The sequence below is a fragment of the Haliotis rufescens genome, unplaced genomic scaffold, assembly GCF_023055435.1.
Source record: "Haliotis rufescens isolate VD_foot unplaced genomic scaffold, xgHalRufe1.0.p SCAF_10, whole genome shotgun sequence".
Taxonomy (NCBI): Eukaryota; Metazoa; Mollusca; class Gastropoda; order Lepetellida; family Haliotidae; genus Haliotis; species Haliotis rufescens.
The window spans coordinates 17,012,618-17,037,532 of record NW_025963780.1 but is presented as its reverse complement, the minus strand read 5'-3'; the positions used below and the strand labels follow the sequence as shown (position 1 = coordinate 17,037,532).

General features: G+C 38.9%; 1 protein-coding gene across 1 annotated transcript in view; it reads right to left on the bottom strand.

The window, feature by feature from the left end:
• Nucleotides 1-24,915, bottom strand: part of LOC124110710 (zinc finger CCCH domain-containing protein 10-like) — a 332,500-nt gene that overhangs the window by 271,125 nt on the left and 36,460 nt on the right. The window contains exon 3 of the mRNA XM_048387524.1: nucleotides 15,653-15,724. The gene's annotated coding sequence lies outside the window, so the exon portion shown is untranslated. The remainder of the gene's footprint in view (nucleotides 1-15,652; nucleotides 15,725-24,915) is intronic.

Sequence of the window (24,915 nt, the reverse complement as noted above, 5' to 3'; positions counted from 1 at the left end):
CCGATTCTGACCTGGAATCCCCACTGGAAGACTAGCATTGGGTACTGAGGATTGATTCTGACCTGGAATCTCCACTGGAAGACAAGCATGGGGTGCTGAGGACCGATTCTGACCTGGAATCCCCACTGGAAGACAGGCATGGGGTACTGAGGATCGATTCTGACCTGAAATCGTCACTGGGAAACAACATAGTGTACTTTAGCCTGATTCTGACCTGGAATCCCCACTGGAAGACTAGCATGGGGTGCTGAGGACCGATTCTGACCTGGAATCCCTACTGGAAGACTAGCATTGGGTACTGAGGATTGATTCTGACCTGGAATCTCCACTGGAAGACAAGTATGGGGTGCTGAGGACCGATTCTGGCCTGGAATCGTCACTGGAAAACAAACATGGGGTACTGAAGCCCGATTCAGACCTGGAATCCCCACTGGAAGACAAGCATGGGGTGCTGAGGACCGATTCTGACATGGAATCCCCACTGGAAGACAAGCATGGGGGTACTGAAGCCCGATTCTGATCTGGAATCCCCACTGGAAGACAACCATGGGGTTACTGAGGACCCATTCTGACCTGGAATCCCCACTGGAAGACAAGCATGGGGTTACTGAGGACCGATTCTGACCTGGAATCCCCACTGGAAGACAAGCATGGGGTTACTGAGGACCGATTCTGACCTGGAATCCCCACTGGAAGACAAGTATGGGGTACTGAAGCCCGATTCTGATCTGGAATCCCCACTGGAAGACAAGCATGGGGTACTGAAGCCCAATTCTGATCTGGAATCCCCACTGGAAGACAAGTATGGGGTTACTGAGGACCGATTCTGACCTGGAATCCCCACTGGAAGACAAGCATGGGGGTACTGAAGCCCGATTCTGATCTGGAATTGTCACTGGAAAACAAGCATGGGGTTACTGAGGACCGATTCTGACCTGGAATCCCCACTGGAAGACAAGCATGGGGGTACTGAAGCCCAATTCTGATCTGGAATCCCCACTGGAAGACAAGCATGGGGTTACTGAAGCCTGATTCTGATCTGGAATCCCCACTGGAAGACAAGCATGTGGTTACTGAAGCCCGATTCTGACCTGGAATCCCCACTGGAAGACAAGCATGGGGGTACTAAGGACCGATTCTGATCTGGAATCCCCACTGGAAGACAAGCATGGGGGTACTAAGGACGGATTCTGACCTGGAATCCCCACTGGAAGACAAGCATGGGGGTACAGAGGATAGATTCTGACCTGGAATCCCCACTGGAAGACTAGCACGGGGTACTGAGGACCAATTCTGACCTGGAATCCCCACTGGGAGACAAGCATTGGGGTACTGAAGACCTATTCTGACCTGGAATCCCCACTGGGAGACAAGCATGGGGTTACTGAGTACCGATTCTGACCTGGAATCCCCACTGGAAGACTAGCATGAGGGACTGGAGATCTCAACTCCTTCAGAACACAAACATTGCAGCTGCCAAAAGACAGGCTGTTAACGCTGTTAGTCATTCGGTGAATGAACAGTATTGAGGCAACATAATTCTAGGTGACACTTTTACATGTTGTGTAATGTAACAGTGGCTATGGCATTGTACTTGGTTGAGAGAGAGAATTGGGTTTAATGCTGTATTTCAGGGATAATACCGTGTATCATCTTACAGTGGGAGGATTGCCCAAAGTGATGCAGGTCTTAGTTCTTTTATTGGGGGGAAACTGGGTATGGTTTTTGAGTATACTAGTGAGTGAGTGAGTGAGTGAGTATGGTTTTACACTGCTTTTAGCAATATTCCAGCAATATCATGGTGGGGAACACCGGAAATGGCTTCACACATTGTACCCATGTGGGGAATCGAACCCATGTGGAGAATCGAACCAAGGTCTTCGGCATAACGAGCGAATGCTTTAACCACGAGGCTACCCCATGGCCCCCCGTAGCATTTGATGATAGGAATATCTAAGATTTCAAAACCATGACCATTGGATTCTGATGCAACCAAGGGAAGCAACTCTTTTCAGGGAATTTCAGATCCTGCTGTCTTTAGTGTGACAAACCATTACTTCACTTTCCTGTCTGTTGTACACAAATTCAGTTAGAATGTTAGATATTCTTTCTAAATACACATAGAACAAAACTTCAAGTAACAATGGTTAGTTTTTCTCACATGGCGTATCGCCCACATATTTCCCCTGGTCGCATATGGGAAATATTCTATTCAGAAAAAAATTGATTAAACAGTTGCATTCAACTCCTGCAACTTAAACGCTCTTCATAGTGTTCAGATTTGTGTACCATGCAATCTACAACTGCTTTCAAAGTCAGCCAGCATGCCACATCCTGACACAGGAGAGACCTGATGCACAGAACATGGGAACCTCACATCCCAGCTTGTGTGCTGGGAATGTTTTACAAGCTGCTGTGAAACTCACCCATCACTGATTCCATTTAGTATGTGCATTTTTCAACAACAAAATCTGTAATATGCTGTCGATAAAAACTGGGGGTTATTTTTACATGATTTCAAAGATGAGTGTTAGATTCTATAAATGAGCTTAAATGGAGCCATTATTCTACCAGGAAACATTCATTTTTCTCCTCTTTAATTGGAAAATAGATTAATTGATGAATTGCTGTAATGCTCGGAATACTTCTGACTCCATGTAAATCAGATTCTCCTGCATTCTGCCAACTGTTGGACACCCTGTAATAGACACTACACAGTCTATTAACTCCATATCTCTAAACATATTAAGCCATGGTAAATTAACCATTAATCATTTTCAGCCAATGGTTTTTAAAGGGGGAGACATTTAACTCTTGTTTTTTAATTCTTCATAAATCCCTTAACATCTGCAAAGTGTGTTAACACTCTTGATGATTTTCTTAAGCTGTTGATTGATTTCCTATTCAATTAAAAATGACCACTTAAACGAGAGTTTCGAATCTTTCTTCCTCTCTGTGGATGTAGAGACATTGATAAAAGACCATCTGACATCCCAGTATGAATAAAAAGTAAGTGTTTAACTATTTTGGCCGCCACAGAGCTGCCAACTTCCCCAAATTATAATTAGCATTTTGGTGGGATCTTCTGGCCGGGACATTAAAGCACCACGATATTATCATCAAGGTTGGGGTTAACAGGGTATGGGAAAGTGCACCTTGAAAGCTCAGTTGATAATTTTGTTGCTTTGTTTCTATTTCTGACTACAGCAACTTCTGATAATACAAATGGGGTGTCTCGATTTGACAGATGCAGCACCATAAATAGATTTCATGCCAGCTGATAAACAAGACCACTCATGTTTGTAGCATACAGTGAAGGCTAATTAATTACCCTCTCCTTACCGGTATCTATGAAAATTTAGTTCCTGGGATTTTTTATAGGAGTATCATTCATATGAATTAAGGAAGAAATAAAATTTAAGTTGCAAATTCATAACAAACACACAAAAATTGGGACAGTTGCCAGTTATGCTCACATAATCAGGTCCTTATGATCTTTCATGGCGGTCAATGAGACCTGATTTCATACGCAGTTGTCAAAAAGTATCTGTTCCTGTAGTGAAATTGTTCCTTTGTTCCATTTTCTCCAGGGTGAACTATTTTCATTGATTGTTTTTACTTATAATATCTTTCCCCGATACATGTACAATGTAGAGGTGTAATGATACAATGACCCCAGGGATACAATATGTATCCCGATATGATGGGTCTGATATGATTTGCATCCCGATACAGTACTTATATTTCACAAGTTGATATTCTTTCATTTTGCAGGTGAATCACAATCCTGAATCATTTGTTATTAAATTTCAGAGATCAAAGATGGGATACTGTAGGACAGAAACATATTGGTAGAATATTGTGAATACTACGTTATTAATGTGAAACCATGAAATAGTAGAGAATCTGTGTAAGCTGGTGATTGAACAGTTTCTGTTATTAATCACATGTTTTACACCCACGTAATTTGTAATGAAATGTACTGAATGTATGACGATACAGGCATCGTAAATCCATGTATTGTATTGTGGGCCTTGTATCGCCGTATCGTTACACAACTAGTACAATGGCAATATTTGTTCAGGATGGAAGTAATTCCAAGTAGAGCTGATCATTGTTGACAGTCTCGACAAAAGAATACAAAAACAACAAGCACTTAACAGCAGACCGGAACACAAGACATCACAGACAGGACAATTCATTAAGACATGCATTCCATTCTTCATTACTTGGTTATTACATATAGGGCATATGTGTTGATTGACAGGACAATTTTCATATCGCCCAGTTTTAATCCGCAACACAGCATGTAAACTTAGCAAGTGTGCTTTTCAATCTACCAAGCTTTAATGATTTTACATAATTTTCCATGTTTTCTTAAATGATGGTTTGCGTTTACCGGCATTACCCAATAACCTTACTGACCACATGTTTATCAGCCCATATTTTCAGCAAGGCTAATGGATTTACTACCTATATATTGGGATTTAAACAAAAAAAGGCAGACGGTGTAATTCCAATTCCATTTTTGATGATATAAAGCAATCTTACATTTAGTGGTTACCTTAACCGGACAGCAACCATGTCTCAATTTCACACATGCTACTAATTACACTGTCTAGACCAAGACATGAAACAAGAACATGGATCATGGTCGCTCTTTAGAAAGGTGGTCATACCTCACGATAACGCTGGCCACAGGGTCCATGGTTGACCCCTGTATTATCAGACACCCACGCTATTCCTGTAATGGGATGAAGGTTAGGTGATATCATATTTTATAGCATCTGCTATAACTGTTATTTCGTGTATTGTGCGCAGTAGAAGAACCTAAATCATATCACTCTTGGTGAAGGAACAGGAGATGTGGAATTTGTGATAAAACATCACTAGATGTGATGATTTACCATTTCACTAGATGTGATGATTTACCATTTCACTAGATGTGATGATTTACCATGTCACTAGATGCAATGATTTACCATTTCACTAGATGTGATGGTTTACAATTTATCTAGATGTGATGATTTACCATTTCAATTGTATTTCATGTTATGCTATGTATTGCTTAATAAGCAGAGTTTAAGAGTACCATTATTGTATTTTCCCGTAAACTTTACCAGAAATAGCAACACATAAGTAACATATTTTCTACAAATCTACCGGTGATTCAGTTACAATACCCAATAATATAACAAGGCTTAGGCCTGTTGTTAGTTCCAGAGCATTCAAGTCATGTCATTCAATTACAAGGTGAGATGAGGTGAGGTAAGGTTTAACGTCACTTTCAAGATTATTGCACAAATATAGCCATTTGCGTATGTGCATGCGTGCATGCATTTTTTTCGGCTGCTTGTACTAGTCCGGACTATGGTGATTTTATAGTGGTAACCCAATGAGGTACCATGCCACAATATAACATCAATACCCCACTCAGACACAGTATACCGGCTCCGAGCCGACCAGCCCTTGTTTTAGCCTGATAATGCTGAGTGCCAGCTGCATGACTTTACCATGGATTCACAGGCAATAAATGATATGAGAGTTACTAATCCAAGATAGTTTTGGCCTTAGAAAACAAATGTTGTGGGATTTTTTTATTTGACAGGCCACAATCGCATTGCAGTGCGGCGTCAGGCAGCAACAAACAAACACTTCCTTTTTAATCAAAATGTATGAGTGGAGGGTGCTTCCAGTAGAGCAGGACATGCTAACCCTGTATGTGAACACCTGGTGTCATCACTGATTTCATGTAAGTTTCACCTCTATTGTCTTTTACACCCAACAGAATCTGTTGTGGCGTATAAACAAGACTGGTTATTCTGAGGTTTTACATAGATACATCAGCCATCAACTTTCAACCTTCAGGCCAAACTTCCGATGAACCCATGAACGATGAAGGAAACACTGGAACGGTACACAAACACTGTCTACATAGTGATCACTCCTGTAATACCACACTATTAAAGTCATTACCGTATTTGGTATATTAAGCATCCTACTCCAATAAGTCCCCATTACCAACGTCTAGACCTATCTTAATTATCTGAAACGCCAATACTAAGCCCAAATGTTAACATGTGTAATGTGTTGTGCAGAAAATACAGCTATGTAGAAAGGGTGCATAAAATAGTCGTCCCAGATCAATTCTACGATTCCAAAATCACAGAAGGAATTGCATGAAAATGTAACTGACCACAGAATTGCAGAAAATCGCAGAATTATTTTCAAGCTTTTCTATCGACATTTGCTCTCAAATGATGCCAAAACATTTAGCATACGATTCAAACATAAGAAATATGAATCCTACAATAAAACGGAATTTGAAAAAATTAATTCTCACTTTTAAATGTTCTTGTGATATTATGACTACATATAAGGTATGTTTTCATCTAACCATAAATATATTAGTTACCCGAAGCATATTTATTTGCAAAATGTTATGTCTTAGCCAATGATACCTGTTCAAAATGACAGTTTTTTAATTATTTTGTTTCGGAATATGGATTCGAGCCTAAATGAAAGATGTTAAATTTTATTAAAGAAAAATATAAGGGTTTATATAGTTAATTTTTTAGCAGAGAATGGTTATGGTTTTACTGCAGAATTTTGTAATTTTAGCTGCAGAAGTTAAATAATTTTACTGCAGAATTCGTCTGGGACTGATATTATACAAGCAGATTTTGTGTCTTTACTCATTCCCCAAAGTGGACACATTACCCTGGCATGTTAATACCAGAAGTAGCATGTCAACAAACTTCTTGTTAATTTTAAAGAACCCACCTTCGTCATTATCCTAAGCGACTTGGGCACTTTTTATGGCGAATACAGTACTCCAACCATAATGAGTGGTAGAAATGAACCTGAATTCTAAAAGCCCAAACAGTGATAACCAAGTAAGGATAAGAGATATGGATGAACAACGTCTTTATCACAAGAAGTAATAAATTATAATAAAGAAGTTGTTCATCCATACATCTTATCCTTACTCAGTACTCCAACTTCTAAATCCTCTCCAAGAAGTGATAACCAGTGAGGACATCCCAAAGAAACCTGAATTCACCCATGCCTCAGGATACCTTAAACATCAGATGATCAGGCTCGGGCTAGTGGACTAGTGGACTAGTGGACTAGTGGACTAATGTCAAATTGTATCCCTACACAATACTATCTATAATCATACTGAGAAACACTACAATTATTCCTCTGGCTTGCATTGCTAGTCTCCCCCAATACATGACAAACACAATAAATTCAATTTTCTATTAGTCACAAAAGGTCAAACCTATATGTCGAGTACAACAGTTTTCTGTTCTATTTTAGCTTTCCCCATAGAAATGCTACACACTGCCCCACGGACACTTGTCGGAAGTAGAGTACAAGCTCTACCATATCAATGGACACACGCAGCGTTCAAACCCAGCAAAGCTATTTAAACGTTCAGACAACCCAGCAGACCAATACATTGAACTAGTAAACAAATGCCAAAGAATAGCAATTTACCCGATAATTTCAGCGTGGACAAATGGCTGGTTCCCACATTTTGTTGAAGGGAAGAGCTTTCAGTGGTAATGTGTGCCGGCCAATATGGCTAGAACATGAGCAACGCTTATTCAGATCAATTCCTCGAGCCATCGGCTGGCGGCTGATGATTCTTAAAGTCGAATAAACCATCAGGAGGGGAGATATGTTGTAACAGGATTGACACTATTGACTGAGCGGAACTGTAGAAACGAAGACGGGAGAGACTGGCTATTAAGCTATACTGGAAAGGGGGCCCACACTCAGAACCTAAGTAATAGGACAAGGCCCCCAAATGGTACACTCTTGTAAGTTACAATGAGCTGTCCAAGAGCCCTTGATTCACATGTTCCCACTATAACGGGACAAGCCCATCAAGGAGGCAGGATCACAGGCTCCTGCTTCTGAAATGCAACAAAACCAAAGTAGCGACAAAGTACATGGCCCCATTCCTCTAGACTGAGTAAGTGCTGTGTCTGTAGAAGTTCTGTTAATGTATGGAAGTACTGGAGCTAACACCATTATAAAGAGCTTCAACCAGCGCCATTGGAACTATGTTAAATGATGAGACTACAACTATCCCATCTCTGTGTTCAGGTGTAGGAGTCATCAACAGGGAGTAACAGCTAGCCTAAACATTTAAATACCATAAACTGTGTTAAGGAACAATTTAACATAGTCTATTTTAAAGTAACTGCTCCATATCATAACTAGGTCAGAGAATTGGAGAAATGATCATTGTACTCTGATTGTTAAGGTAAGAGAGTGACAACTATTGCAAATCTATGTTAATGTAAGAGAGTGACAACGATTGTAAATCTTTGTTAAGGTAAGAGAGTGACAATTATTGTAAATCTTTGTTAAGGTAAGAGAGTGACAATTATTGTAAATCTATGTTAGGGTAAGAGAGTGACAATTATTGTAAATCTATGTTGAAGTAAGAGAGTGACAACTATTGTAAATCTATGTTAAGGTAAGAGAGTGACAACTATTGTAAATCTATGTTAAGGTAAGAGAGTGACAACTATTGCAAATCTATGTTAAGGTAAGAGAGTGACAACTATTGCAAATCTATGTTAAGGTAAGAGAGTGACAACTATTGTAAATCTATGTTAAGGTAAGAGAGTGACAACTATTGTAAATCTATGTTAAGGTAAGAGAGTGACAACTATTGTAAATCTATGTTAAGGTAAGAGAGTGACAATTATTGTAAATCTATGTTAAGGTAAGAGAGTGACAACTATTGTAAATCTATGTTGAAGTAAGAGAGTGACAACTATTGTAAATCTATGTTAAGGTAAGAGAGTGACAACTATTGTAAATCTATGTTACGGTAAGAGAGTGACAACTATTGTAAATCTATGTTGAAGTAAGAGAGTGACAACTATTGTAAATCTTTGTTAAGGTAAGAGAGTGACAACTATTGTAAATCTATGTTAAGGTAAGAGAGTGACAACAACTGTTTTTTTCTGTAGGATATGTTCATTTCAGAGACTAGATGTTAGTCCAGACATACTTGTTGTATTACAAATCTGAAACTGATACATGCAGAAATGTCTGAGTAATGGGGGAAAATGACATTTTGCAACATGGCTACTGAGAGCAATTCTAAGACAGACTATAGCTGGGATCATTCATGCATGTTTCTGCTTCACAGGCCTTGCTCTTTTAAGGGAGATGTAAAAAATGTAAAAGTTAACAACAGACGACCATTAATAACTGCTGTGGGTTGTCTGCCCCTGACTGATTCAACCACTACTGACTGCTATGGCCTGAACCATATGAGGACAACTTTTGAAAAAGCTAAATTGTACAACTTTCAAAGATCTCTCTCCTTGTATATTTATCATGCATGTAAAGAAAATCTGATTTTACTAATTTTTACTCTCATTACACATACATTGAACTCTGAATGCACTACTGGTCTGTGCCCTTCTATGTAGAGTTAATGAAGAACATGACTGATTCATGGCTGGAACTGACACTCTGCTTACTCCAGCCTAAAATACCATTCACTCAATAAATTGACACAGCAGTCCACGACAAAGGACTTGCAGCCCTTGACGGGCACCATCAGCACAATCCAGGACAATTTACTCCTCTCCACAAAGTCCCGACAAGAGGCTTAACAAAGTGATGGTACTTGTCCCACTCCCAGTTTGCATCCTCTGACAATCACAACCCACAGCTTAGGTGACACACCAGGGCAACAAGCTGAAATACGGGCCTGCGTTGTCAGCAAGTGACCAATTTACCTTCAAGTATCTTACAAAGAGAAGATAATTCTCTCCATGTTCATCAACCAAGCCGCCGGCTGAGTGAAAACGGACCCACGCTGCGCTATTATGGCCCTGTAAGTCGGGATCAATAACAATCATGAAGGCAATCGGTTTTGTTGTGGCAACATTCTTGCTTGTGCTTGGTACCTTTTGGACAGACTGGGCAGGACCTGATGTCATGTCAAGTACGGAATTAACATCAGCCTGTGTACGGAGCTTGTCCACTCGTGAAAGATATGGAGAATTTATGTGACGGTCTTATAGTGTTGTAATAGATGAGAGCCATTTCTGGTTGTAGAACAAAACTGACCAACAAGGAATAACATCAAGAACTCTACTCATTAGGCAAAGTTTGAGACAATTTGATTATATTTACATACATTTAAAATACAACCAATGAATTGACACCTAACCAGCATGATATGTCACATTTATCATCCAAAATTGGCCTCCAAAGGCGATATCGCCTGGGTGAGAAGATCAAGCGATTCTCTCTAAACCTCAGAGTCTTAAACTTTTTATTGACTCGTGATGATATATTTGATATAGAAAGACACTCGGGAGAGATTCTCTATATAGTCTTTGAAATCTTTTATTGCACAAAACATTTCTCTCTTCTAATTTCATTTTTAACTAATGCTAATTCAGCCATTTGGGCTTGCTCATATTTCTAACATAGAATAGTGCAGATGAATGCAGCTATTCCAGCTGTTTGTGCCAGACTATTCAATGGCTACCCAAACACATAACAGACCATAACATTTAAGCTAGTACAAAACAAAACATTTCTGTGAGGTTAATATTTCCACAAACTACAAGGACAATAAGGATGTTATGATTGATTGAACAATCACTAGAACAGCAAAAACTGGCATATGGCAATACGTTGATGACAAGGTGAAATATTGCTATTTGTAACATGACCTCAATACCATGCTATTTAAGACTTGATAGTTTACACAGACCTTATGAACAACATATTTATAATCAGTGACTCTATGAATGCTTTGCCATTTGTTTATATTCATAATATATTCATAAGTCTTCAGTGTTGAATCATGGAATTGGCAGACGTGTAAGGCTTACGGCTAATGGAGGCCATGTCAACAGAGCCAGGAATCTGCATTGCTTGAAAGTAAAGGTGCTATACCTGTGTTATTGCAATAACAAGGAAGAATTATTTTGTGGTAAGAAATGTTTGGCTGAAACATATTGTATGTTAGTGGTTGCTCATGGTCATGTGCATACAGACAGAGTGAGTGAGTGAGTTCTGTTGACTCCGCGATCTGTATTTCAGTGATATCACAGCACGTCAGTTTGATGTAGGAGGAAAGCCAGAAGTGATCAAAATCTTAGATGTTTACTAAGGCTGTTACAATTCACTCGTGTATTCGGAGATGCGAACCATATCCCTTCATGAATTGAATTCGTTATTCGTGGACACAAGAATCAAATATTTACCAAAAAATAAAATGAGTTTTTTAACTCAAAATATCCATAAGAACTAATAATATGCATGTGTAGATTTCTTCAAAGTCAGCACTCTTATATATTTCATTTTACAGTAATGTGGTCACTGGTCATTGTCACATTTTATCAGATTCTAGTACCTGGATAAGTGCAGTATATAAATGTACAATATTATGATAATCATTAACATTGTAAACATGGTCAAACCATGTCAAATAATTTATTTTGTTATTGTTATTGTTTCACTGAATATAATAAGTACATCAACTGATGACCTGTTACTGTATTCATGAATAAATATTTATATTTGTTACCATATATTCGAGATACATATCATATTCGCCTCAGAGCGTATTGTTTACAACCCTAATGTTAACAACCTTGATGAAACCCATAGACAAGGTATGATGCTGACATCAATGCATGAAGTCCGGACCAGACAATCCAGTGATTGATATTATGAGCAACGATCCATGCCATCAGGGAATGGTGACACGCAATCAACCAAATCACAGAGCTTGACCACAAGAGTCACTGTCCCTTCATACAACAAGAATAGCTCAATTCAAACAATGAATCCCCCCCCCCGCAAATAACCTTGAATCCCCACACAGATCAATTCTACCCCAGAATTCCCACACAGATCAATTCTACCCTAGAATGTCCACACAGATCAATTTTAAACCGGTATCTCAACACAGATTATTTCTAACCCAGAATCCCCACAAAGATCAATTCTACCCCAGAATCCCTATACAGATCAATTCTACCCCATAATCCCCACAAAGATCAATTCTACCCCAGAATCCCTATGCAGATCAATTCTAACCCTGAATCCTCACAAAGATGAATTCTACCCTGGAATCCCTACACAGATCAATTCTAACCTGGAATCCCTACAGAGATCAATTCTACCCAAGAATCCCTACACAGATCAATTCTAACCTAGAATCCCTACACAGATCAATTCTAACCTACAATCCCTACAGAGATCAATTCTACCCAAGAATCCCTACACAGATCAATTCTAACCTAGAATCCCTACACAGATCAATTCTAACCTGGAATCCCTACAGAGATCAATTCTAACCTAGAATCCCTATACAGATCAATCCTATCCCTGAATCCAGACACAGATCAATTCTAACCTGCAATCCCTACACAGATCAATTCCAAACTAGAATCCCTACAGAGATCAATTCTACCCAAGAATCCCTACACAGATCAATTCTAACCTAGAATCCCTACACAGATCAATTCTAACCTGGAATCCCTACACAGATCAATTCTAACCTAGAATCCCTACACAGATCAATCCTATCCCTGAATCCAGACACAGATCAATTCTAACCCTGAATCCCTACAGAGATCAATTCTAACCTAGAATCCCTACAAAGATCAATTCTAACCTGGAATCCCTACACAGATCAATTCTAACCTAGAATCCCTACACAGATCAATCCTATCCCTGAATCCAGACACAGATCAATTCTAACCCTGAATCCCTACACAGATGAATTCTACCACAGAATCCCTAAACAGATAAATTCTCACTGGGAATCCCTACACAGATCAATTCTAACCTTGAATCCCTACACAGATCAATTCTGCCCCGGAATCCCTACACAGATGAATTCTAACCTGGAATCCCTACACAGATCAATTCTACCCCAGAATCCCTACACAGATCAATTCTACCCCAGAATCCCTATACAGATCAATTCCCACTGGGAATCCCTACAAAGATCAATTCTAACCTGGAATCCCTACACAGATCAATCCTACCCCAGAATCCCTACACAGATCAATTCTACCCCAGAATCCTGACACAGATCAATTCTACCCCAGAATCCCTACACAGATCAATTCTAACCTGCAATCCCTACACAGATCAATTAAACCCCGGAATCCCTACACAGATCAATTCTAACCTTGAATCCCTACACAGATCAATTCTGCCCCGGAATCCCTACACAGATGAATTCTAACCTGGAATCCCTACACAGATGAATTCTACCCCAGAATCCCTACACAGATCAATTCTCACTTGGAATCCCTATACAGATCAATTCTCACTGGGAATCCCTACACAGATCAATTCTAACCTGGAATCCCTACACAGATCAATCCTACCCCAGAATCCCTACACAGATCAATTCTACCCCAGAATCCTGACACAGATCAATTCTACCCCAGAATCCCTACACAGATCAATTCTAACCTGCAATCCCTACACAGATCAATTAAACCCCGGAATCCCTACACAGATCAATTCTAACCTTGAATCCCTACACAGATCAATTCTGCCCCTGAATTCCTACACAGATCAATTCTACCCCGGAATCCCTACACATATCAATTCTAACCTGGAATCCCTACACAGGTGAATTCTAACCTGGAATCCCTACACAGATCAATTCTAACCTGGAATCCCTACACAGATCAATTCTACCCCAGATCCCTACACAGATCAATCCTAACCCTGAATCCCCACAGAGATGAATTCTACCCCAGAATCCCTACACAGATCAATTCTACCCCAGAATCCCCAAACAGATCAATTCTACCCCAGAATCCCTACACAGATCAATTCTACCCCAGAATCCCCACAGAGAGAAAAATTCTACCCCAGAATCCTCACAGAGATCAACCTTCAATCCCCACATAGATCAGTTTTAACCCAGAATCCTTACAGAAATAAATTCTAACAGCTAGTCGTTGATAATAAGATGGCTACAGTTTGTCTTCTGTTGTATTAACTGTGAACTATTTAACTGACTGAAAGTACAAAAATGCCATTTGAGAAATCATTATCTGAATCATTACATTGTAATGGTGAAGCTATAAATAGTGATTTTTCATGTTTATAATAAAGTTTACCAAGTGGCTGCCTGTTGTAGAATGAGTCCCCAGCACCCTTGGCACCCATTTTGGTATTTTAGTTTGGTTTTGTTTGTTGTTTAGCGCCGCACTCACCAATATTCCAGTCGGTAAATAATAAAGTCTGGACCAGACAATCCAGTGATTGACATCATAAGACTCGATCCATGCAATTGGGATACGATGACATGCATCAACCAAGTCAGCGAGTCTGACCCAATCCCGTTAGTCGCCTCTTACAACAAGCATAGTCGCTTTTTATGGCAAGCATGGATTGCTGAAGACCTATTCTTCACGGGTCTTCAACAATGTCTAGTCCTTAGGGGTGAGTGGGCCGGGAATCCTTTAATCTGTGAATCTAGCAACCCATAGGAGGCAACTTAATGGATCAGGCTCTGTGGTTTAGTTGACGGCATGTAGATGTAACCCGATGAGGTGCTGTGCTTATAATGTCAATCACTGGATTGTCTGGTCCAGACCGGATTGTTGACAAGCTGTCATCATACAGCGGCCCTCAATCTTCTGCATTATCTTCAATACAATTTGACAGAACATTTAGCTGCATACATTTGTTCAAGATATAAAGAAGGTTGTTTAACTATTAAACCTTTTCAAAAATATAATGTTGCCGACAGATAGAAAAACAGAGGCGCGGCGTAAAATGCCAGCACCTGCTAACACATTGGTTAAGAGTATCAATATTTTATGATGTCTTTGGTGGCTTCTAAAACATAAATCTGCTGAAAATAAAAACGCTAAGCAAAAATTGCTGAATTAAGAATATATACTGACCGACAAAAGAAAAGCGAATGCCATACATGTTGGCTAATATATGAACAATTACTCATATTCAAGAGATATTAGATTGGTTCAATGCAAACACACTGCAATTGGTACGTTGTGTGAACCGTCGCTCATGAACGCATCATATGTGACATCACAGATTCATGACTCAAGATGCACCATTTGTCTCGTGCAGGATTAGCGTGTAAGGTTTGGAAATCACGTGCAGCATATCGTGATAAGAATAAAGCCACTTAACTGATTGTTAGTTTTGTCATTAATTGGTACCCATTGGAAACATCTCTTCTTAACATACATACTTCTCTATATGTGTCTATGGTTCTCGTATCTTTTGGCGGTGGGTATATATACATACTCAATATTAGATACGAACTACATGCAATAGTGGAGGAGAGTGGTGCAAACACACGTACAACAAAAAATTGTCTCCCCTTACAAGAAATTGAAATTTGTAGTCCCAGCAAATTTGGATCACATCCCACCAATGTATGTGCCTGCCAGTTCATTTTTTTATTCAGTATATCATTTTAACGTCTAACTACTACCGCAACCAACGTCTCTGTTTCAACCAGGTATTCATTACAACCAGGAAAGAAAATTACCACCATTCCACTAAGATGTAAGTCAGTTTTGAAGACAATTTTCCAGGCAACAATTTAAAGAAACTCCGGTGGTGATCAAAGTGCTAAAGATCTCACCTGAATCAATGGTTCTTGTGAGCTTCTGTCATGGCCTATAGCTCTGAAATCACTGGATGGCCAATATGGAAGCTGAAACAATGAAATATAATTAAAATTAATCATAAGAATTCTTTAACTTCATCTCAGGAACTGCAAGTAGAAGATAGTGCCACAGCATTGTAGCATACCAAGATATGTTTTCAAAAGTTAAAAATATTAATAAAGATAGCCATATAACAATACAAATATTATCTGCATAAATACTGAACATAAAAGTATCAACAAATATGAAACAAGTTACAAAATGTCTACAATGTTTCTAACTCTAAATAGAGGTACTATTGTAGAACATTGTTGCAACACACAACAGTTAATTTAAAAGGTCAAACTTTAAAATATCACAAAAAACAGACCATGTATATGTTGAGCCCTATTACCAACAAAACATATACCAAATTTCATTACATTTTGAAATGGTTAAATAATAGCCATGAATAGCTATTTTCAATAAGGCAGCTATGTCATCAGTGTGGAGGCAATGGTTAGTCTCCGCTTCATTGGTCCAGTGGATTCTGAAGAAAAGATCTATTAACACATAGCTCTCGATTTATTGAATTTTCCAAAGAGGCCATTGCCAGCCATATATGGTTTCCAAACAATATGTCTGGTCAAACCTGGTACTACATGAGGTGACCATCTCACCTACCAAGCTGCAGGCCTCTGATGGCTGCCACGGTGGCCATATTGAAAATGGGCAATTTCTTAAAAGGCAACAAATTAAATTTTTAAGAATTTTTGTTCTGTTTTTTTTGGGTTAAAATATTAAACAGATCCCTTATTACAACCATAATCACGACTCTGAATAGCTTGGTAAAGGTCAGACAGGTTCCACTTGTCCTGTGACAAACGTAAATGTCACGATGATAAGTGACGGCAGAGAGACTCCGCTATTCCCATTCTAGTCTGCTTTTATACCTCAGTCAAAAAGTTCAAGGCTGATAAAAGAACCTGTTTTTTATCTCAGGTCTTAATAAAACACAAGGAACAGTGATGTGTAGGCATATGGGTCAGTTGAAGGTCAGAGTTTATGCTTACTTTGTCTTTGAAAGACTTACAGTAAGTGCCTTACACCTGTGCCTGCTGTAGGAGGCAACTTCATGGAGTTAGTGGTCAGACTTGGACAAGACTTGGTTGACTGCTTGTCATCATACTTAAGACAGCTATAAGATGGCAGCCTGTAAACAATCAAGTCAAGACCAGACAATCCAGGGGTTGATATCATGAGCAATGATCCACATGATCTGGGTATGTTGACATACCATCAACTAAGTCACTGAGGTGAGGTGAAATGGGGTTTAACGTCACGTCAAAGATTATTGCACTTATATAGTGACGTGCATGTATGTGTGTGCGTTTGTGTGGCTGCTTGTACTAGTCCGGAGTGATGCCCATTTATAGTCCTAGCTCACTGAGATACCATGCCACAGGTTAACATAAATACCCCACTCAGACACAGTATACTGACTCCGAGCCGACCAGTCCTTGTATTTGCTCCCTAATGCAGGCAGGCTAACAACAAGTACCATCTTTTAACATCTTTAGGAATGATGAATCAAACCCCGGACCTTCCGCTCTATGGACGGACGCTCTACCACTAGACCATAGCGGCGGTCTCTAAGTCACCGAGCCTGATGACCACCTGATCCATTAAGTCACCTCTTACAACCGGCATAGGTTAGGGGGAGACACAGGTTCCCCATTGAGTTGGCTCCTAGAGTAGCAACAGGGTGCTGGGGAAATACTCTACCAAAGGTTCCCACTCACTAAGCACTATGAGAAACAGACAAGTCATTGACCTTCATTTATAGTTTAAATCCAACTTGTCATGAAAACATAAAAAATATATATAAAAAACTCCCAAATCACCAAAAGGCACCAGTTCACCACTAGACTAATCTGAAAAGGAAGTTTCATCAAGAAATATTCAAATATTTTGGAGTTCTGCTCATGAAACAAGCACTACCCTCATTTTTAGAGTCCAACTTATCTTCATGAAAAATATTAAAAAAACAAAATACAGAAACCAAAATCATCATAGGGCGCCATGTCACCACTAGACTGATCTGTATAGCAAGTTTCAACAAGAAATGTTAAACAGTTTAGGAGTTCTGCTCCAGAAACGGAGAATGGATGGAGGACAGATGAATGGACAGACAGATGGACAAACTGAACGCTATATCCCACCGTTTTTCAAACCGGGAGGATAAAAAATGAGCTATGATGCTACCTATATGCTACCTACAACTTCCCTGACCACTACTTGAGGTAACTTCGTACTACTTCCCTAAACACTACTAAAGGTGACATTTGGCGAACACACCCAAACTGTTACAGGTTTTAACTAAATGATTTATTACCTACTTAACCGTCACCATCCCACAAATCTGTGTGTCAGAATACTAATCCGGGATAATCCTCATTATAATCCAGGCAATACTTCTCTTATTCTTTTGAAAGCAGGGTGGTGTCCATTAGTTGTTCGGAGTAATTCTAAAGTCAATAAAGCATCATCTAAACAACAGGCCAAAAAGGCCCGTGAAGAGCGAGGAGAGAATAGCTCTTTAGCAAGCCATGCTTGCCATAAAAAGCGACTATACTTGTCGTAAGAGGCGACTAACGGGATCAGGTGGTCAGGCTCACTGACTTGGTTGATGCATGTCATCGATCCCAAATGCGTGGATCGATGCTCATGATATCAAAAACTGGATTGTCTGGTCCAGACTCGATTATTTACAGGCCGCTGTCATATAGCTGGAATATTGCTGAGTGGGACGTTTAACCAACCAACCAACCAATCAACCAACCAACAACAGGCCAATAGTCAATCTGCATTCCTTTCACAGTACAAGACATCATTTGAACCATTGTCAGTTTTAGTAAGTATGTGTTTAATTAACATTTTACACAGTTCAACTTGTATGACAGACCAGTCACAATGCTGCTATGAAATCTGAAGGAATGTTTGTTTGTTGGTTGTTAAACGCCGCACTCAGCAATATTCCAGCTCTATGACAGTGGTCTGTAAATAATCGAATCTGGGCCAGGCAATACAGTGATTGATATCATGAGCATCAATATGTGCAATTGGGATACCATGACATGCATCAACCAAGTCAGCGAAACTGACCAACCCATCCCATTTGTCACCTCTAACGACAAGCATGGGTTGCTGAAGACCTATTGTAACCCGGATCTTCACAGGCCCTGAAGGATTGAAGTCAGCAAAATCTATTTACTTCACATTTAACGACGCACTTAATGTTCCGTGTACAACATTTAGTTTCATGTTACGAGAAATAACAGCATGAGATCATGTATCAATATGAATCAATACAAGTATATTTGAGTGGGACATGTAATATTGTATGCAAATTAACTGTAAAATACTACTTTCTATCTGTATGTAGTCGCCAGACACCTTTTTCATTAATTAACTCATAAATCTTGTAACATTGTTTTGGTTTGGTTTCTGTTTACGCCCTTTGATGGGTCTCTTAGCATGTGTCAAGTTGTCATGTATCATATTGTGCATTGTTTAGCAACCCAGAGATTTATCTAAGATTCTAAACTAAAGCGCCCTTGGCAAGCAAACTGGGAAAAAAAATTTATTTTGTTCAAAATTGGGACTTTTTAAAAGTTCTTATTTTCCTAAATTCTGAAGTATTTTAACACTGCATTCAGTGCAATATTGTAAGACTTAAAGCATTAAAGCCTGTCTCTCTTTATTGGGCCTGTTATCAGTGATATACAGTTCCTTCCCTCTTCAAAGCCATAACATTAGATATAACTATATTAACATGAACTGGGAATTTAAAATTCCAATTTGGGAATGTGTACTGACATTTGCTGCAATCTTGGAGCCGAATATTGGCCTCTTAGCAAATTTAGATACATCCTTGCAACCTTACACTCATGACAGTCCTATCTACTGTTACCTGATTCATTTAGCCAAATGGAAGTAAAGCTTGATCAATGAATCACATATATGACTGTCTGGGGCACAATATGTCCATGACATGCCTCATAACATTTTCTTTTTTAAACGCTACACTCAGCAACATTCCAGCTATATCATGAAGGGGCACATACTTCGGACAAGGCAAACCAGTGGTTGATAGAATGAGTAACAATCCAGACTCTAGGGTCATAATGACACACGATCAGCCCAGTATCACATTATAACCACCTGATCCTGGACAGACAGCTCTTATGACAATCACCTGATCCTCAGACAGCTCTTATGACAATCACCTGATCCTCAGACAGCTCTTATGACAATCACCTGATCCCCAGACAGCTCTTATGACAATCACCTGATCCCCAGACAGCTCTTATGATAATCACCTGATACTCGGACAGCTCTTATGACAATCACCTGATCCTCAGACAGCTCTTCTGACAATCACCTGATCCTCAGACAGCTCTTATGACAATCACCTGATCCTCAGACAGCTCTTATGACAATCACCTGATCCTCAGACAGCTCTTATGACAATCACCTGATCCATACACAGCTTCAGGCATAGCAATACACAACTGTCTCTGGTGAGGCATGCTCCCACAAAGAATACATGCAATATGTGGAAAAACATTATGTTTGTTATGAAAAATATACAACTATAGTAAAAACTGTTTTTGTTTTTAAAACTTTGTTTGTGGATTTGGGAATAGGCTACACCTATTAAAATAATATCAAAGCCTTACAGTATTACATGACTTTTAATGTCAGAGCGATAGAAAAATCATAGGAATGAGTTACAATTGGTTATAGCTTTTTGGCAACAAGAGACTTCTAATGTACCTGAACCTTCATGAACTTTCTGATCAATGGTAAGATGAACCGTTTTACCATGGAATATAACACTGTTTACAAGAATCTGTTATTCTTTGAAAACACAAGGACTTTGATAAAAAAACTTTCTTAAAGTAACATTAACTGTTTATTTATACAAGTTTGTATTTTGTGTGCATAAGCACTCAACTACAGTCTACAATGTATTTTGAAATCCAATGCATCTTCAAAAATATGTAATATTGAAAAAAAAAAACATGTTTGCTTGTAACATACATTCATAAAATGATCCCAGTGTACCCTCATAAATGAGGTATTGTAAGAGTATATTTGAACTTGTGAACTTGTGTCTTTTGTTCATAATTATCAAGTACCTATATTTACAGATCCAGTTTCAAATATTTCCCTAAAACTAATTTGCTGGTCATAAGCAACTCAAATGGATCGGGTGGTCCGACTTGGTGACTGTAATCATAGCTTCTCATTGAACATCAAATGCATGGGTTGTTGCTCATGACATCAATCACTGGTGTGACCGATTTGTCTCGATTACTTACAGGCCACCTTCATATAGCTGGAATATTGCTGTGACATAAACAACAAACGAAAGGAGTATTTGAATATTGTTTTTAAATTTCAACTTAATCTAGGGGGATATGTGTGGCTGAGTTAAATAAAAGATTAAAACACAAAATTAATAAATAGGAATTACATGGCACCAGGTGAGTGCTGTCATATCTTAAGAATTAATAAAATTAAATTACCGTATTTTCTTGAGTATAGTGCGCACCCATGTATAATGCGCACCCCCCTCTAGCGGGTTCAATATTTTGGAAAAAAAAGAAATTTGAATATTATGCGCAGAAAAAATTTACACCGTACCCTTTCAGCCAAGTCTGGCAAACGAACGGGTGCTGAGAAACTTCGTCAGTACAAATTCGAAATTTGAGATAAAAAATCACCAGACATATTTATTTACCGTTTAAACAGTATTTATTGTTCTGCTAGGCATTGTTTTATATCTAGGGATTAAGATTACCTTGTGTATTTTCTCGTAAACTAAGCCGGAAACAGCACAGGCTTTCAGCTGTACACACGTTTTCTTGGAATCGACCGGTGATTCGGTCAAGGCACACCCAATGATATAACTTTATAGGATTTTTAATGCAAGGATCGGCAACAATTGTATCTGAAACTATTTTATTTATCAGGAATTATACATTCCATTATTTTCTTAATTATATGCAGCCTTTACTAAACATATTTAAAATAATAATAGCCCTAAGCGAAGCAGCTGATCGCTATTCCCGGGTATTATTTTTTACATGGAACATGTCTGACCAGTCACCGTCAAGGCTCACTCGCACGTGATCACGTGATCACGTGATCGCGAGAATTTCATGTTGACATAGAATCGTCAAACAAAAACAAATATGACTTTTAACGAGTCAAAGTATGTCATTTATGATATATGTATCCATTCTCTGGCAACTAAAGTTCATTTCAAGGCGTCAATAGCGATATTCTGACCGTGCTTGCTGTTAATAACGGTGAGTTGTGCGATCTTCCGATCGCTTCACACACAATTTCGCCGAAATTAATAAAAACAATATTCTAAGGAATTTTGAATAAAATTAATGAAGTAAGTTACAAACATAAGTCCAGATAAACAAAGAACACTTTTTATAGCCAGACAGTGTAATTACAGAATTATTTTGCGTACTTCAGTATGGATTTGTTGACATGGTATTTCTGGTGTTTCGTGCTCACGGTAATGTCTTTCCATGGGGGGGAAAAAACACCCAAACTCATAATTCGTGTATAATGCGCACCCCCTTCTACACAGCTGTGTTTTTTCGAAAAAAAGTGAGCACTATACTCAAGAAAATACGGTATGAATTTTTATTTTGCATTTTCAAACTTAAAGCTGCTCAAATGCCCTCAGAGCATAACAGGTCTTGTTAAAACTTGCTTGAAGAGACTGTTCTTTGATGTCTTTCTAGAAATTTTCAGATTCTCTAATGGGAGATTTTTCCATAGCACTGGGTCACTTGGCATGTCGGATTGACCTGTCACCATATGTTTTGGAACATGACTTTGGAACGTCAGCAGATGTCGAACTTCTTATGACAAACTAGCAGTCATAAAGTTGACATTACACACACAACAGTTGTATTTACATAACCTGTTGAACCTCTCAATCTTTCATCCTGAAAATAAGTTGCTTGAAAATATAATTGGATTTCGAACTTCAATCAAATTGTTAACCTGAGTCTTGTGTTTGTAATTTCTGGTTTATATTCATGTCTTGGGACTATTAAAAGATTGTGTATGGTTCATGTTATTGACAGTTATGGTTTGTTTAAAGGCTAGTTTTAGTTTTTCCATTTGGAGAAAGGGGACAGGTATTGCATCATGGAAAAGCTACTCTTGTGCCACAACACAACACAACAAGGGGTTTGGGAGGTCAACGTACCCGGTACTGAAAGGCTACATCCCTTCAGGCATCTTTTTATTTTATTGAAAGAACAAATTTCTCAAACAGAGTTAAGAGTTAAAAAATATTTTTTAAGAAAGTTAGCAAAAGTTGGTTATAAAGCCTTACTTTCCTTCCTATTTTTAACTCCTTTGAAGTTTTAAATTGTTTATTAAGGAAATGAGTGAACAGACTCAAGGGAAAAAACAACATTTTCTTCTCATAATTTTAATTTTTTGTTCCCCACTTGTGAGATATTTGGATGTTGGATACCTAACCTAGCAATTATGTAGCCCCTGCCTTGGGGAGGAAGCAGCTCAGCCATGTAAGCTTCTCTGTGTTCCGATGTAAAGTAGTATCTAGTGGACACTTTATATAATTCTAAGTGTGTGCTTTATGACTGGTAATCTTATAAATGACACTCCCATGAGGATTCTATGTCAGAATAGCTCCACAGCAACCTATGCTCGTCATAAGTGGTGACTTAATCTGGATCTGGTGGTCAGACTCACTGACTTGGTGGTATGACAGCATGGATTATTGCGCACAGAATCAATCTCTGGTTTGTCTGGCCTAGATTTGATTATATATATATTCAAATCTACAGCTGCATTACCACTGATAGGGGTATTAAACAAACGCAACAAACACAGGGCTCCATTGTAGAACTTGATTTAACTTGCAGCAAGTGCTTGTTGCAATGAAAGGTTAGTAAGGCCAGATTCACAGTGCTCATTATGGCTCCCGTTTGTGATCAGACAGTGCTACGACACGAAAAGTGAAAAAGTCGGATTACTTTCCTCAATGATCTGGAATGTCCTATCATTGTCTGAACTCAGTCATGTATGTTCGTAACAGAGTCCTATGGATCGGGAAAGGTCCAGAGAGGTCGGCCAAGCACTCCCGACAGTATGGTGCGTCCCGTAACATTCAGGAAACTCAGCCGATTTTGATTAGTCGGATTACAATCATGACTATGTCGTGGCAGATTCTGCTGTATCGGATCAAAATCGTAACAATGTCCTGTGTTGTCTGGACGGTGTTCTGTAGATGGGGACGCTGTTGTAATGAACGGGCATGAATTGTTCATTGCCGTTTCTTGTTGATTGAGTCCAGATTGCGTCCAGATCTTGCCGAATGCGAACCGTCTTTGTCGGTTCACCGCCTGGTCACTGTCGGATCTCTGTCGGATCGCATTCGGGGGAGAATCGGGATGCTGTCGGGACAGATTCAGTCGTTTTTTACCATGCAGAAGATACAAATCAGATCAGATTCAGATTGAGAATGGGAGAATCGGGACGAATTTGGCTGGAACTGGCTGAATCGGGAGGTTGCCTGAACAATATCTGATTGTTTGTGAATTTCCCGCCACGAATCACAGGATCTTGATCAGACTTTTGACAAATTTTAATCGGGAATGGTCCTATTAAGGATGACAGTAAAAATCCTGAATGTGTGAGTGAGGCCTTACCTCAGACAATACCAGGTTGCAGCCTGCCCCATAAAGTTGAAACTTAGATGCCTAAACTAGTCTAAAAACGGTAAAATATCAGTTCACTGATGACTGTGTCACTTGTCATGAATCACACATGACACAGGAATTCGTCAAGTAGAATGGAGTGGACAAGTTTGAGTTAATTATAGTCAGATAATTTTTTAACTTTTTTTAACATGCACTTGGTGCATTAAGACATTACTATTAGGTTTCATGTTTTAATAAAAGGCTGCACTGGTGCATGTTTTATATAGTTAAATCTAGCCATGAAACACATAATACAAATATATCCACTTAAATTACAACAGTTTTAAAATTCAAGTTTCAACTTTACTAAAAACACACAGATAAATTTGCTGAACAATATTGCTGTCATATTTCTTCATAAATGACAACAAAATCAAACAGTAAAAAGCAGGAAAAGCCACATACACAGCCACTTGTCTATTGACATTTTC